This window comes from Schistocerca americana, chromosome 1 (genome assembly GCF_021461395.2).
Source record: "Schistocerca americana isolate TAMUIC-IGC-003095 chromosome 1, iqSchAmer2.1, whole genome shotgun sequence".
In the NCBI taxonomy this organism is placed as follows: Eukaryota; Metazoa; Arthropoda; class Insecta; order Orthoptera; family Acrididae; genus Schistocerca; species Schistocerca americana.
In genome coordinates this window covers 995,099,444-995,115,446 of record NC_060119.1, presented here as the reverse complement: position 1 = coordinate 995,115,446, position 16,003 = coordinate 995,099,444, and the positions used below count along the sequence as shown (strand labels likewise).

Here is a 16,003-nt window from a genome sequence, read left to right as displayed (position 1 = left end):
TGTGTGCATCACATTACCTGCTACACGTTATGTCCGCAGTGCTTGGGGATCGTGCTGACACAAGCTGCCATCATGGGCGCCAGTGGAGAGCAATGCAGCTGCTACAACAACAACAACAACAACAACAATAGTGGGGACCTTTTACGGGGTTGTCCCCCAGTGGAATCTATTTGATTTATAGAATTGGGAGTGTACCAAGGATTGCTTCTTTCATTATACAAAAACAAAATAAATGTAGGATTTGTATACAATGAGTGCCATGTGATTGTAATCGAGAACCAAATGTGTTTCCATGTGTAATTTAAAAAAATCAGTCTTCTCGTAGATTAATTAATTTTATGAGGCTTTAAAGTTAACAGTTATTCAGTTGTTCACAATGGCAATTGTTAATTAAGGCAATGCCTGGGTACTACTATTTCATGTGGTTGAGCTCCTCCAAAGGGAATTTAATACTTTAAAAATCAGGATGGACCACTTTCAAACTCACATAAAGACTAGGTTTTATGTTTGTTGTGTTGAGCAGTGTCTAGAGGACTTTAAGGCTCAGATGGAAGCTCAGATCGACCAGTTAGATATATGAGTAGATGATATTCTTAAAAAGACAAAGCCTTTCATGAGTGGTTACAAACTATTACAGATACAGCCCTTTAGTAGAGGTGAGCAAATTCATGGCTTATGGCCAAGACTATAACACCCCAAGATGCAGTTGAACTTATGGTATTACAATTAGATTTAAATGTGCATAAAACCACATTAAGCAGATCAGAATTAGACTAGGCAAGAGAGAGAGAGGGGGGGGGGGGGGGGGACATTCCACGTGGGAAAAATATATCTAAAAACAAAGATGATGTGACGTACCAAATGAAAGTGCTGGCAGGTCGATAGACACACAAACGTACACACAAAATTCAAGCTTTCGCAACCCACGGTTGCTTCGTCAGGAAAGAGGGAAGGAGAGGGAAAGATGAAAGGATGTGGGTTTTAAGGGAGAGGGTAAGGAGTCATTCCAATCCCGGGAGCGGAAAGACTTACCTTAGGGGGAAAAAAGGACAGGTATACACTCACACACACACCCATATCCAACCGCACATACACAGACACAAGCAGACATTTGTAAAGGCAAAGAGTTTCGGCAGAGATGTCAGTCGAGGCAGAAGTACAGTGGCAAAGATGTTGTTGAAAGACAGGTGAGGTATGAGCGGTGGCAACTTGAAATTAGCGGAGGTTGAGGCCTTGCGGATAACGAGAAGAGAGGATATACTGAAGGGCAAGTTCCCATCTCCGGAGTTCTGACAGGTTGGTATTAGTGGGAAGTATCCAGATAACCCGGACGGTGTAACACTGTGCCAAGATGTGCTGGCTGTGCACCAAGGCATGTTTAGCCACAGGGTGGTCCTCATTACCAACAAACACTGTCTGCCTGTGTCCATTCATGCGAATGGACAGTTTGTTGCTGGTCATTCCCACATAGAAAGCTTCACAGTGTAGGCAGGTCAGTTGGTAAATCACGTGGGTGCTTTCACACGTGGCTCTGCCTTTGATCGTGTACACCTTCTGAGTTACAGGACTGGAGTAGGTGGTGGTGGGAGGGTGCATGGGACAGGTTTTACACCGGGGGCGGTTACAAGGGTAGGAGCCAGAGGGTAGGGAAGGTGGTTTGGGGATTTCATAGGGATGAACTAAGAGGTTACGAAGGTTAGGTGGACGGCTGGAAGATACTCTTGGTGGAGTGGGGAAGATTTGATGAAGGATGGATCTCATTTCAGGGCAGGATTTGAGGAAGTCGTATCCCTGCTGGAGAGCCACATTCAGAGTCTGATCCAGTCCCGGAAAGTATCCTGTCACAAGTAGGGCACTTTTGTGGTTCTTCTGTGGGAGGTTCTGGGCTTGAGGGGATGAGGAAGTGGCTCTGGTTATTTGCTTCTGTACCAGGTTGGGAGGGTAGTTGCGGCATGCGAAAGCTGTTTTCAGATTGTTGGTGTAATGGTTCAGGGATTCCGAACTGGAGCAGATTCGTTTGCCATGAAGACCTAGGCTGTAGGGAAGGGCCCGTTTGATGTGAAATGGGTGGCAGCTGTCATAATGAAGGTACTGTTGCTTGTTGGTGGGTTTGATGTGGACGGACGTGTGAAGCTGGCCATTGGACAGATGGAGGTCAATGTCAAGGAAAGTGGCATGGGATTTAGAGTAGGACCAGGTGAATCTGATGGAACCAAAGGAGTTGAGGTTGGAGAGGAAATTCTGGAGTTCTTCTTCACTGTGAGTCCAGATCATGAAGATGTCATCAATAAATCTGTACCAAACTTTGGGTTGGCAGGCCTGGGTAACCAAGAAGGCTTCCTGTAAGTGACCCATGAATAGGTTGGCGTACGGGGGGGGGGGGGGGGGGGCATCCTGGTACCCATGGCTGTTCCGTTTAATTGTTGGTATGTCTGTCCTTCAAAAGTGAAGAAGTTGTGGGTCAGGATGAAGCTGCCCAAGGTAATGAGGAAAGAGGTTTTAGGTAGGGTGGCAGGTGATCGGCGTGAAAGGAAGTGCTTCATCGCAGCGAGGCCCTGGACGTGCGGAATATTTGTGTATAAGGGAGTGGCATCAATGGTTACAAGGATGGTTTCCAGGGGTAACAGATTGGGTAAGGATTCCAGGCGTTTGAGAAAGTGGTTGGTGTCTTTGATGAAGGATGGGAGACTGCATGTAACGGGTTGAAGGTGTTGATCTACGTAGGCAGAGATACGTTCTGTGGGGGCTTGGTAACCAGCTACAATGGGGCGGCCGGGATGATTGGGTTTGTGAATTTTAGGAAGAAGGTAGAAGGTAGGGGTGCGGGCTGTCGGTGGGGTCGGAGGTTGATAGAGTCAGGTGAAAGGTTTTGTAGGGGGCCTTAGGTTCTGAGGATTTATTGAAGCTCCGCCTGGACATCAGGAATCGGATTACCTTGGCAAACTTTGTATGTGGTGTTGTCTGAAAGCTGACGCAGTCCCTCAGCCACATACTCCCGACGATCAAGTACCACGGTCGTGGAACCCTTGTCTGCCGGAAGAATGACGATGGATCGGTCAGCCTTCAGATCACGGATAGCCTGGGCTTCAGCAGTGGTGATGTTGGGAGTAGGATTAAGGTTTTTTAAGAAGGATTGAGAGGCAAGGCTGGAAGTCAGAAATTCCTGGAAGGTTTGGATAGGGTGTTTTTGAGGAAGAGGAGGTGGATCCCGCTGTGACGGAGGACGGAACTGTTCCAGGCAGGGTTCAATTTGGATAGTGTCTTGGGGATTTGGATCATTAGGAGTAGGATTAGGATCATTTTTCTTCGTGGCAAAGTGATATTTCCAGCAGAGAGTACGAGTGTAGGACAGTAAATCTTTGACAAGGGCTGTTTGGTTGAATCTGGGAGTGGGGCTGAAGGTGAGGCGTTTGGATAGGACAGAGGTTTCGGATTGGAAGAGAGGTTTGGAGGAAAGGTTAACTACTGAATTAGGGTGTTGTGGTTCCAGATTGTGTTATTGTCACTGTTGCATTTCGAAATCTTTTCTGTTGTCTTATTTTCTCTCTCTGTTTTTGCCACTAGTTTCACTTTGTATTCACCTTCTCCTTTTTACCGTAATCTACTATACAATTTTATCCCGCTTATATATACTCAATAATACGTAACCCACTTCCAAACCATAACCAAAAAAAAATTTTTTTTTTTCCGCTATAAAATCCACCGTTTCTAGTTCACAAACAGTTCCTTTCACCTATTAAACAACCATTTCGATTAGTTCTAATAACTTTCGCTTTAATTCCATTTCCGTTTTTTAACTGCATCACTGATAATTTTTAGCCACTTCCCACAGGTTTTAACGTCATTATTTCTTCTTCAGACAATTGTCAGCCTCATTTTCATAATCAAATGGCTCTGAGCACTATGGGACTTAACATCTATGGTCATCAGTCCCCTAGAACTTCTTAAACCTAACTAATCTAAGGACAGCACACAACACCCAGTCATCATGAGGCAGAGAAAATCCCTGACCCCGCCGGGAATCGAACCCGGGAACCCGGGCATTTTCATAGTCTGCCACCACAAAACCACTCCTTTTAATACATTTATACGCAGTTTTTTTTCCCGAATTTCTCCACCCTTTAACGTGTTTTGGCAGCAACACAACCACCTAACCTTTGTGCACATCGTTGTCTACCAACTCAAGTTCACCACAGGATCAACATAGCCCAGCTTTAACCAACACTTTTTCGCCTTTTTTCACACCAGATCTCCAGTTGCTTTCTAGTTCACCTTTATCTCTCCCCATATATATTTATTTTCATTTTCATTTCAGCCTCATGTTACACTTTCCACCTTCTAATACCATGTCACCCTCACAACACCCCCACAACGACCCCATGAAGTTTTATTTACATTCCCTCCGCAAACATGCCTTTGTCCTAGCCAGGTTACGCTCCCATATTTTATTTTCTCAGGCTTGTCTGACATTTGGCATTACCCCCAAAGGCCTCACACTTAAAGTTCCTATCTCTGGCTGCAACCCTTCTTTCCATCAGTCCCTATACCAGTTCCAAACTGAACAATCCACTGCCCTCACCCACCTAATCCTTCACCTACACATCAACTCAGCCAACGAACACACCCGTCAACTCCTATCCTTAATAAACGTCCTTAGTCTTTCCTCTCCCACATCCACACCGGCTGTTCAGAGCATCCTCCTACAGGCCAACCGCAAATTAGAACAGCATGCCACCCTCCACCTCAAAAAACCATCTTTGTTTTTAGATATATTTTTCCCACGTGGAATGTGTGTGTGTATATATGATATACATGATATTTTAGATTGGAGAACGTATAGATAGTCATTAATCAATCGGAAAATTAACAAAATCACAAGTGTATAATAGAACATTTTACTTAATTGTTGATAGTGAGAGGTGTACTTGACCTGTCAGTGCAGTTTGAACATGGGAAAAAGTATGTTAACAGATATACAGGGTGAAGCAAAATTCGCGCACTCGGGGTTTGCAGCACGACTCCTCACATGCCAGCCATAAAAAAATGTCTGTCTCAAAATTTCATCTGGCGAGTACATCCGGCAGAAAAACGACGTTAAAGAGTGGCAATCTGGCAACACTGTAACCACATTTATGATAAGTACCTCTGTGATTGCTGATCCTTGTTGTATGCCGGATGTTCCATGTCAGTTTGTAAGCATTGTACAGTTGGTGCAGTGAATAAAGTTTCGTGAACGTGTTATTTATAATACATGTAATATGAACACTCGGATGTCGCACATTAGCAACCAGTGACAATAATAATTTCCATATTAATGACCACATGACCTTCACAACAGAATATGTTGTCCTCGGAACAACAGATGCTCAAAGCGACCTCCCTGCATGTCCAAACATTGCGCAACTCACTGGATCATGCAGATCTGGACCCTTCGCAGCAAAGCTGCATCCACAGTAATAAGAGCTGCATGAACACGTGCTACCACGTGTGAGCCAGCCCTGTATAAATATTACTCCTGTTCCAGGGAAAGTACAGTAGAGTTCGTTACAATACTGTATGTATTTGTCATACATTGTGTGCCACATTCATTGGTGGTGTAGAATACACATGCCCCTTCAGATGTCCCCACAGGATGAAATCCAGGGGATTTAAGTCAGGTGAATGTGGTGGCCATACAACTGGACCACCATGTCTTAGCCATTTCCCTGGAAATGTTCTATCCAAATACTGACACACATTAATTTCAGAGTGTGGAGGTGGTCCATCATGTTGGAACCATACCCTCTGCCGAACATGTAGTGGAACATCTTCCAGCACATCGGGCAGATAGTTTGAGAGCAATGCTTGATACCTTCGTGCAGTCAACTGGTCAGGCAACGTGTAGGGGTCCAAACACCTGTCGCCCAATATTCCTGGCCAGACGTTGATACCAAAGTGAACTTGATATCCACGGTCACGGGTGACGTGAGGGTTAACCTCGTAACAGTGGTGGGCATTGTATGTACTGATCACTCACGAGTAAATGCTGCTTCATCTGACTATATATCGGTGTTCACGAAGTCATCGTTGGCTTCCTGTTGTTGTTGGAACCATTCACAGAATTGCATCTGCTGGTGGCGATCTGCAGTATGCAGGTGTTGCGTGAAACCATAATGATAGGGGTGCAGCCCATGCTTGTGCAGCACGTTAACGACCGTGCGTTGCAAGGCACGCAGCTGCCTTGCTACGCTACGGATATTTCGTTGAGGTTCTTGGCATATGACCTCCAGAATAGCTTCCTCAGTAGCAGGAGTATGGCGAGTCTGGACAACCTCTGTCATGCGATGGTGGAAGGAGAGAACCTGACTCTCGAAGGCGCAGGTCCAGATGACGAAACAAATTTTTATCTGGATGCCGGCGACGAGGATACCTAGCAGCATATTCACAAGCGGCAACACCAGTCCGGTTGTCAGATGCACCAAGGGCCAGAAGCATATCCACATATTCATCGTTTGCGTATGCCATACGTCTGCCACACTGGTTTAGAGGTTTACAATGAGAAAATTCGATACGTGTACACATGTACTTTGGAGTCGGTGACAGGTGCATTACTCTGCTAGCAACTAGTCCCTGCCTGGTGGACAGTGCATACAGTATAAACATGCTTTCAGTCCTGTGCGCTGTTCCACCTTTTGCAGATTACCCCTCTGACAGATATTGTTCTTCATGATTCATTCCGACACCGCTATATGGAATTGTTCGGTTCCAAATTACACTGTTTCCCTTTCGATAATGGATGTGACGTTTCACAAGCCCAGCGATAGAATAATAATAATAATAATAATAATAAATACTGGAACAGAACCATTATAACAGATAAAACAACACCACGTAACAAACCTGACATCATACTCACCAATAAAAAGAACAAATTAACACAACTAATCGAAATATCCATACCCAATACAACAAATATACAAAAGAAAACAGGAGAAAAAATTGAAAAATACATCCAACTGGCTGAGGAAGTCAAGGACATGTGGCATCAGGATAAAGTTGACATTATACCAATTATACTATCAACTACAGGGGTCATACCACACAATATCCACCAGTACATCAATGCAATACAGCTACATCCAAACTTACATATACAACTACAGAAATCTGTAATTATTGACACTTGTTCAATTACCCGAAAGTTCCTAAATGCAATGTAACATATACCGTACAGTTAAAAGGAAGTCACACTTGATCAAGGTCCCCGTCACCTTCCATTTTTAACCAGACATAACATCTGTGGCAAGAAAGAAATAATAATAATAATAATAATAATAATAATAATGAACCCCGTGGAGGCCCAGGAAAAGAATAAGCCTTCGGTATGTTCTGCCAGTCGTAAAAGGCGATGAAAAGAACAAACCACTAATAGGGCTAACCCCCCCTTTTAGTATGATTAGTTGGTTCAGGACAGAACTTATGAAGCCTCGGACAAGCGCTGTCATGGTCGGGGACGACGCTTGAACCCTATGCCCGTCCACAATAGTAACGACACTGCTAGCCACACGGAAAATGATTTAAATCCAAATAGAGGTGTTTTGCAGGATATGCTTCCTGCAACCACCTTAGAAGGAAAACAAAGACAGGATGAGATGGTCAGATGAAGTTAACCGACACCTCATGTTCTGTTATTACCAAGCAACAAACTTAGGAGCCAAAACAACTGGATACAGATCACAAGTATACACAAAATTTATTACCAGATACCCAGAATTAAAATTTTTAACAGAACAACGACTAGCTGATCAGATCCATGTAATAATCAAACATAACAGGATACCCCAGTCAGAATTAGAAAAAATCAAACAACAAGTACAACAAATACTGGAACAAAATAATGTGCAATCAGAAGATGAAGAAAATACAGTAATGGACTCAAACATCCCAGAGCAAACAAACAAAGAACAACATGCATCAGTTAAACAATCAGAGGAAAACGAAATCTTAAGACAGCCACCAGAACAAGCACAAGTAGAACACGAAGTGACACACATGTTAGATATAGAAGAAAAATTTCAGCTGACATATATAGAATACAAAGACACAAATACAGACATTAGACCATTCTTGCATAGACCACCAAATAACGCAATAGTCGAAACAACAATAACAACTATCAACACAATCATACACAACAAAATAAATGAAAATACAACTATGGAAGAGTTACAACTACTGGTTTTTATAGGAGCACTCACTACACTAAATATACACACTAGGCAGAGATCAGAACAAACCAACACACAGAAGAAACCCACAAAACCAGCATTGCAACACAGGCTACAGATCAGAATAGAAAAACTGAAAAAAGGCATCGGACAGCTAACACAATTTATAAGAAATGAAATATCATACAAAAAACGAGAAAGGTTAGGTAAAATCTCACAACAAGAAGCGATAGAGCAAAGAAGCAGAAATTACAAGCATTGGCCAAACGACTTAGAAGATACAAAAAAAGTGAAAATAGAAGGAAACAAAACCAAACATTCAACACAAACCAAAAGAAATTTTATCAGACAATAGATAACACACACATTAAAATAGACAACCCACCAGACATAACAGACATGGAACACTTCTGGAGCAACATATGGTCAAACCCGGTACAACATAACAGACATGCACGGTGGATACAAGCAGAAACAGACACATACAAGATGATACCACAAATGCCCGAAGTGATAATTTTGCAACATGAAGTCACCCGAGCAATTAATTCTACACACAATTGGAAAGCCCCTGGAAAAGATAAAATAGCAAATTTCTGGCTAAAGAAGTTCACCTCAACGCATACACATCTAACTAAATTATTTAACAGTTACATTGCAGACCCGTACGCATTCCCTGATACACTTACACATGGAATAACTTATCTTAAACCTAAAGATCAAGCAGACACAGCAAACCCAGCAAAATATCACCCCATAACATGCCTATCAACAATATATAGAATATTAACTTCAGTCATTACACATAAATTAATGACACATACAACACAGAACAAAATTATAAATGAAGAACAAAAAGGCTGTTGCAAAGGAGCACGAGGATGTAAAGAGCAACTGATAATAGATGCAGAGGTGACATATCAAGCTAAAACTAAACAAAAGTCGCTACACTACGCATACATTGATCACGGAAAAGCTTTTGATAGTGTACCCCACTCATGGTTACTACAAATATTGGAAATATACAAAGTAGATCCTAAATTGATACAGTTCCTAAACATACTAATGAAAAATTGGAAAACCACACTTAATATCCAAACAAATTCAAATAATATCACATCACAGCCAATACAGATTAAGCGTGGAATATACCAAGGAGACTCATTAAGTCCTTTCTGGTTCTGCCTTGCTCTGAACCCACTATCCAACATGCTAAATAATACAAATTACGGATACAATATTACTGGAACATACCAACACAAAATCACACATTTGCTATACATGATCTAAAACTACTGGCAGCAACAAATCTGTGGTGTCACCGCCAGACACCACACTTGCTAGGTGGTAGCTTTTAAATCGGCCGCGGTCTGGTAGTATACGACGGACCCGCATGTCGCCACTGTCAGTAATTGCAGACCGAGCGCCGCCACACGGCAGGTCTAGAGAGACGTACTAGCACTCGCCCCAGTTGTACAGCCGACATTGCAAGGAAAGGTTCACTGAGAATTACGCTCTCATTTGCCGAGACGATAGTTAGCATAGCCTTCAGCTAAGTCAATTGCTACGACCTAGCAAGGCGCCATTTATCCTTTGCTATGTATCTAATGAAGCATGTGCAGTAACAAGACCAATGTTCACCAATTGTGGATTAAAGTTAAGTATTCCAGAAGCTACGTACTTTTCTTTATAGCATTCATTACGTATCCTGTTTCAGACCTCACGCCATCCTGCGTGAGCTTATAGCGTGCATTTCGGCTTCCTCAAACAACACGGTGTTGGCACTTCTGCCAACACTTCAAAATCAACAACTCAGCCAATTACTAAAGATAACAGAAATATTCAGCAATGATATAAATATGGCTTTTGGAACAGACAAATGTAAGAAAAATAGCATAGTCAAGGGAAAACACACTAAACAAGAAGATTACATATCGGATAACCACAGCGACTGCATAGAAGCGATAGAAAAAACAGATGCTTATAAATATCTAGGATACAGACAAAAAATAGGAATAGATAATACAAATATCAAAGAAGAACTAAAAGAAAAAGATAGACAAAGACTAACAAAAATACTGAAAAAAGAATTGACAGCAAGAAACAAGACAAAAGCTATAAATACCTATGCTATACCAATATTGACCTACTCATTTGGAGTAGTGAAATGGAGTAACACAGACCTAGAAGCACTCAATACACTTACACGATCACAATGCCACAAATATGGAATACATCACATACATTCAGCAACAGAAAGATTCGCATTAAGCAGAAAGGAAGGAGGAATGGGATTTATCGACATAAAAAACCTACATTATGGACAGGTAGACAATTTAAGAAAATTTTTTCTAGAACGAGCATAAACTAGCAAAATACACAAAGCAATCACTCATATAAATACATCGGCTACACCATTACAATTTCATAACCACTTCTACAACCCTTTAGATTACATAACATCAACAGATACAAAGAAAGTAAATTGGAAAAAGAAAACACTACATGGCAAGCACCCGTATCATCTAACACAGCCACACATTGATCAAGACGCATCCAACACATGGCTAAGAAAAGGCAATATATACAGTGAGACGGAAGGATTCATGATTGCAATACAGGATCAAACAATAAACACCAGATATTACAGCAAGCATATTATTAAAGCTCCCAATAGCACAACAGATAAATGCAGACTTTGCAAACAACAAATAGAAACAGTAGATCACATCACAAGTGGATGTAAAATACTAGCAAATACAGAGTACTCCAAAAGACATGACAATGTAACAAAAATAATACATCAACAACTTGCCATACAACATAAACTAATAAAACAACACATTCCCACATACAAGTATGCACCACAGAATGTACTGGAGAATGATGAATTCAAATTATACTGGAACAGAACCATTATAACAGATAAAACAACACCACATAACAAACCTGACATCATACTCACCAATAAAAAGAAGAAATTAACACAACTAATCGAAATATCCACACCCAATACAACAAATATACAGAAGAAAACAGGAGAAAAAATTGAAAAATACATCCAACTGGCTGAGGAAGTCAAAGACATGTGGCATCAGGATAAAGTTGACATCATACCAATTATACTATTGACTACATGAGACATACCAAACAATATCCACCAGTACATCAACGTAATACAGCTACATCCAAACGTATATATACAACTACAGAAATCTGTAATTATTGATGCATGTTCAATTACCCGAAAGTTCCTAAATGCAATGTAACATATACTGTACAGTTAAAAGGAAGTCACGCCTGATCAAGGTCCACGTCACTTTCCATTTTTAACCTGACATAATGTCTGATACAGGAAAGAATAATAATAATGATGATGATGATAACAATGCATTGAGATACGTAGCAAACAGCATACAGTTACCAGACTCAGTGTTGAAAGGCATAATTTGTAGGACCATGGTGATAATACATACAAATAGTAACTGAGTTTGGACATCATTGGTAAAGCACATTGCTAGTCCTACTGGTAACGTAGGGCCCTAACGAAATGTAATAGATCTTAAGGATGCAAGAGTAATAGTTGGTATTAATCTATGGGACCATTGGAGGAGGGTACAAAGAAAATAGGTTTCGCATCTAGTAAATGAAGTGGTGCAAATAAATTCATGTCTACGGCGTGGAAAGGGCTTCTTTCAAAGCTGACCAATATTCCATTTTTACAGTTGTAGTATGTAAGGGCATATGTTTTCCAGAGGACCCGCTGCAATCGCTGTTGACGATTAAGATGTCAGATACTGTACCAGCTGGACTACATTTACCAAATAAAAAACATGTGCCTCAACCCAGGATCAAACCATCGACTTCTTGCATGCTAACACAAAACTCTATCCAGTGCACTAACTGTACATCACAACTAATATGTGCCGACAGAGGTAGTTACAGTGTGTTAACTGTAAGACGGCAGAGTTGTGAAGGGAGTGCTTACACGAAAGCAGACGAAAGGCTTGGAAGTAAAACTCGCTTTAAATGTTGTTCGTAAACGAAACTGAAATCGTCATGTACATTAAAATATATATAAAAATGAATGTTTGTTTGCCTACTATGCACTCACAGACCATTTGGAAATGTACTGTAATATGAATGTGTTTCGAAATAATACAGTAACCAGTGATGTTTCCATACAAAGCAATACGGTAGCAAGGAAAAATGAAATAGAAGGTAATTCGGACGAAATTTGGGGCTCCTTCAAAGCGATCGCAAACAAAATATCTGAAATGGAAACTCACCTTTTCTTGCCAGGCGTTTGTGGTGATACGCCAGGATGATTCTTGGAAAACTGTTTGAATCTTCCAATGCTACGCATGCTTTGCCCTGTGTATGTAGCAGCTCTCACTGAAGATTTGCTCCCTTTCCCTTTCGCAGCATTCAGTCAAACACAATATAATTTTGCGAGCATCGCTACGTAATTCTGGTTTCCTTCTAACCTTAGGCCTACTGGTAGGGGTTGTTGGCGACTCCTGAGATGGGCCAGCAGCTGCCTCTTCACTCATTTTGATAATGTTTATCACAACTGCACAATAAAAACACGCAGAACAGTACAGCGCAAAACAATAACGAAGCAGACGACAATGGCTACCTTGTACAACACAGTCAGCTACGTAATGTTGGCAGCAGTCGAAACTGCGTGCCTACCGAAGGCTCCCGATGTTTACCGACTTCTACCGATTCAGGACTAGGAAGAGGTCTGCCATCTGAAAGTTTACACACTGTACTATACATGTGGTTACAGTGTTGCCAGACTGCCACTCTTTAACGTCCTTTTGCTGCCGAATGTACTCGCCAGAAGAAATTTTGAGACAGACACTTATTTATCACTGGCATGTGAGGAGTCGCGCTGCAAAGGCCGAGTGCACAAATTTTGCTTCACCCTGTATATACTGAAACACAAAGAGCATGTATGGGAAGAATTATTAAAGCTTGAGGTAGAAAGAAGTGTAAGTTACAGATTCTCTACATTTTAGCCAAAATGGAAATGGACATCCAATAATTTTTCTTAAATCGTCTAAGGAAGTCATTTGTGAATTGTGGAGGGATTCACAGAAGATTCACTAGGGAGAATTTGATTTGCAATTAGTAACTGAGATGGTGATGCACTCCAGTGGGAAATGTTGCAGCATATTTTACACTTTAGTGAGTTTGAGACATAATTTAAAAATATGTATGTGTCAGAATGAGCTTAGTGTAAGTTAAGATTAGAGCTGCTTTTATCCACTCCTTACCACCAGAAGTGTGGGTGTTACTGACAGAGTGTGGCATGTAAACAAATCAAAGTTTTAGATGAGCCCGTAAGGGAAGATCATTAATTGGAAGTGGTTACCAGAGAATTGATGGCTGTGGGTTTTTTTGGTTCACTGCCTGTCAGCCAGTGAGGTCGAGTGTACGTGTACAGCTTTGTAACTCTAGAATATTGGTCTAGGTTAATGAAGTTAATCCAATAAGGTATACCACTACTCAAACAATGATAAGATGTCTCAGAGACCATTATTAAGTTAATGGCACTAAGAAATTCTTTTGTGGATTTCCCATTGCATTTCCTGAAGTCCCACTTTTACAGAGGGTTCCTTTCAATTCAGTGATGGATGAAGTAGATGACAGTGAAATTTTGTATCTGTTTTGACCTAATAAATTCCACATAATTTCATCAATGCACGTACCCATCAGAGAAAGTATCCCAAATCATATAACAGTCCACTCCTGCTTGAAAAAACCAGAAAGGATGTCAGGAAAACGGAAATTCAAGAAAATCTGTTAGCAGATGCAGCAGCTAAGAGTATGAGGAGGAATCCAAAATTTTTGGGACTGGTGCTACCATCTGGAAAGTAGGAGTAGCTGATCTTTGCACCGCGAGGTGGCGAGAGCTGCATATCTGATGAGTCAGTGTGCGGAGTGGCATTCAGCAGGGAGGAAGTGTTGTGTATCCACAGTGATTTCGTAAAACTCTGTGTTTGGTGTGGCAATTTTATGATGTATCTGTGAACAGAACAGTGCGTGTGTATCAAATTCTGTGCAAATCTTGGGAAAAGTGCTACAGAGACCCTTGCAATGATAGAACAAGTGTTTGGGGGACAGCATGAGCCGTACACATATGTTTGAACGGCATGCTCGGTTCAGGGCCGGCCATACAGACGTTGAAGATGATGATCACACTGGAAGGCCCTATAGCCGCACAACACCAGTCATTGTTGCCAGACTTCAACAATTGGTTCGTGCACATCGACGTCGAACCATTCAAGACCTTGCTGATGAAGTGGGTATTGGTTATGAGACATGTCAACGAATGTTGACTGATGAATTGGGCATGCATCGTGTCGGCGCAAAATTTGTGCCAAGGACCTTGACTGCCGATCAGAACCCACAGCATGTTGAAGTATGCACGGACCTTCGTCAGACCACATCTGATGATCCAACATTCTTGTCACGGGTTAGCACTGGCAACGAGAGCTGGATTTATGGTTATGACCCAGAGACAAAGCAACAATCGTCCCAGTGGAAGAGCCCAGGCTCTCCAAACCCAAAAAAGTGAGACAGGTGAAGAGCAAAGTGAAGAGTATGATCATTGTTTTCTTTGATACTAAGGGAATTGTGCACAAAGAATTCTTCCCACCCAACCAACCAATGAATTCCGCATACTACTGGGACGTTTTGCGATGGCCCGAACTTTGTCATCAAGGGAACTGGCTGCTGCATCACGACAACGCACCCTGTCACACGTCCTTGCTCACCAGGACATTTTTGACAAAAAACAACATGGCAGTTGTACCCCACCCACCATACTCACAAGATTTGGCACCTTACGACTTCGCGCTATTCACAAAACTGAAACTCGAGTTGAAAGGCTGTCGGTTCAACATTCTAGAAAGGATTCAAGAAGCATCGCTGGTGGTGAATAACACCCTTAAAGAACAGGACTTCTAGAAAACGTTTGACCAGTGGCAGAAGTGCTGGGATCGGTGTTCATGTGCAGATGGGAACTACTTCGAGGGTGATGGTGACCATTAGTCCAAAGGTAAGGATTTCAACAGATGGCAGCACCAGTCCCGAAAATTTTGGGTAGTCCCTTGTATGTCTAGTGGTCAATGACGTGTGTGTGTGTGTGTGTGTGTGTGTGTGTGTGTGTGTGTGTTAAATTGGCAGGAGAGTTCCCAAATGCTATCTAAACGTCACCGGTATGTGAAAAACAAGAGTCCCATTCCATTAATTAACACGATATGTTCGCCAGCTCGTAACACTTAAACTCTTCTTATGCCAATCATTATATTAATGTGTGTGAATTCTCAAGGTGATTCTCATAATCTATCCAGTGTTCATTCCAAAATAAGTTCAAGTTCAGGCTGCACATCATTGGATGCTCATGATATGTTAAATCTCCAGCCATCTCTTAGAGTTCAGCCATCTCTTAGAGTGTAAGTCCTATGTGACTTAGAAATTTTTATAAGTACAAACGAATGTTAAAGTATTCACTTGGCAGCTTGCCACCCAAACTCAATCATTTTTACCAGCCTGAAACTGCATTATTGGCTCACCTGCATGCTACCTTAGGACTGATCCATACAGGCTGACTTCCAGGTGCAGAATGACCTTGTGCCACCAAAATCCATAACATATGTATAATTAAACTTACAGAAAATTTTTGAAAAACAAGTTACAAATTTGATATGTGGCTTAAATAAAAGCTCCTTTTCTTCCAGTTCCATTAAGACTGAAGATATTATTCTGTACACAATAGTTTAAGC

At 41.6% G+C, this 16,003-nt stretch overlaps 1 protein-coding gene across 2 annotated transcripts in view; it reads left to right on the top strand.

The window, feature by feature from the left end:
- Positions 1-16,003, top strand: part of LOC124616003 (protein TAPT1 homolog) — a 140,642-nt gene that overhangs the window by 15,624 nt on the left and 109,015 nt on the right. The gene's annotated exons all lie outside the window — the stretch shown is intronic.